Genomic DNA, 1,982 nt, shown 5'->3' on the forward strand with positions numbered 1-1,982 from the left:
GTCTTGCCATGTTTCTCCTTGGGTTTTTCCTGTATGGGACTCTCTGTGCTTCCTGGACTTGGGTGGCTATTTCCTTTCCCATGTTAGGGAAATTTTCGACTATAATCTTTTCAAATATTTCCTCAGACCCTTTATCTTTCTCTTCTTCTTCTGGGACCCCTATAATTTGAATGTTGATGTGTTTAATGTTGTCCCAGAGGTCTCTGAGACTGTCCTCAGTTCTTTTCATTCTTTTTTCTTTATTCTGCTCTTCAGCAGTTATTTCTACCATTCTATCTTCCAGCTCACTTATTTGTTCTTCTGCCTCAGTAATTCTGGTATTGAGTCCTTCTAGTGTATTTTTCATTTCAATTATTGTGTTGTTCATCACTGTTTGTTTGTTCTTTAGTTCTTCTAGGTCCTTGTTAAACATTTATTGTATTTTCTCCATCCGTGCCTCCATTCTATTTCCGAGATCTTGGATCATCTTTACTATCATTACTCTGAATCTTTTTCAGGTAGATTGCCTATTTCCTCTCCATTTATTTGGTCCTGTAGGTTTTTACCTTTCTCCTTCGTCTGTAACATATTTCTCTGTCATCTCTTTTTTGTTGATGGGTGGAGCTGTGTTCTTGTCTTGCTGGTTGTTTGTTCTGAGGTGTCCAGCCTGGAGTTTGCAGGCAGTTGGGTGGAGCCAGGTCTTGGTGCCAAGATGAGGACCTCTGGGAGAGCTCATACCTATTAATATTCCCTGGGACCTGAAGTACTCTGTTATTCCAGCAGCTTGGACTCAGCACTCCCACCACAGGGGCTCAGGCCCAACCCCTGGCCTGGGAACCAAGACCCCGCAAGCCATGCAGCGGGGAAAAAAAAAAACCCAAAAGACAAAACAGACAACAAAAAAGAGCATAATGGTAACAAAGCATAAAAAATAAAATAAAATTAGAAAAGTAAAATTGAAACAACAAAACACAACAGCAAAAAAAAATTAGAAAAAAATTGGAAAAATATTAAAATAAATTAAAAATTAAAATTCCCTGGTGCCTTTGCTATTAGCGTCCTTGCCACCATGGTGAGCTACATCCAACCCCTGCCTCCCCAGGAGGGCCTCCAAGACCTCTAGGTAGGTCTCTGAACCTGCTGTGTCAGCACCACCTCTGCGTGTGTTCCTTTCACCAGTGTCTGCCCCTGAAGCTGACCTGGAGCGCATGTGCCCTCACAGGCTGGCTGGGCCGCTGGCTTCCATGGGTGTGTCTGCAGGGGCCAGCACAGCTGGAGGAGGCTTTGGAGGCGGGTGGTGCTCGGCCCGCCTGGACCCGCGTGGCCCATGGAGGCTATGGGGGGGTGGCAGTGCTCAGGTCCACTGGGACCCACACGGCCAGAGGAGGCCTTGGCAGGGGTGGGACTCAGGCCTGGGACCCGTGTAGCCAGAGGAGGCTTTGGCGGGGGTGGGCAAAAATAATCTTTTGATGTTCCCTACTCCTGCCCTTTGTTGCAAAACTCCAATATATCCTAGCTCCCCCCTCACCTCCTTGGAGCAGTTCTATCATGGCTACTTGAGATGCTGCCTCCTGGGTTTAAAGTCCTAAAAATTCCCACTGAATTGTTAGCACAAGTTCATGTGCCCGATGCACAGTGAAGCCAAACAAACTGAAACATCGGAGTTTGGAGCAGAGAAAGGTTCATTGCAGGGCCATGCAAGGAGACAGGTGTCTCATTCCCTAAAAAGCCCCGAGCTCCCGGAAGGGTTTTGGCAAAGCATTTTTAAAAGCAGGTGAGGGGGCTTCCCTGGTGGCGCAGTGGTTGAGAGTCCGCCTGCCGATGCAGGGGACGCGGATTCGTCTGGGAGGATGCCAAGTGCCGCGGAGCGGAGCGGCTGGCCCCGTGAGCCATGGCCGCTGAGCCTGTGCATCCGGAGCCTGTGCTCTGCAACAGGAGAGGCCGCAGCGGTGAGAGGCCCGTGTACCGCAAAAAACAAACAAACAAACAAACAAAAAGACAAG

Source organism: Lipotes vexillifer, unplaced genomic scaffold (assembly GCF_000442215.2).
Source record: "Lipotes vexillifer unplaced genomic scaffold, Lipotes_vexillifer_v1.1 scaffold213, whole genome shotgun sequence".
NCBI classification, from domain to species: domain Eukaryota; kingdom Metazoa; phylum Chordata; class Mammalia; order Artiodactyla; family Lipotidae; genus Lipotes; species Lipotes vexillifer.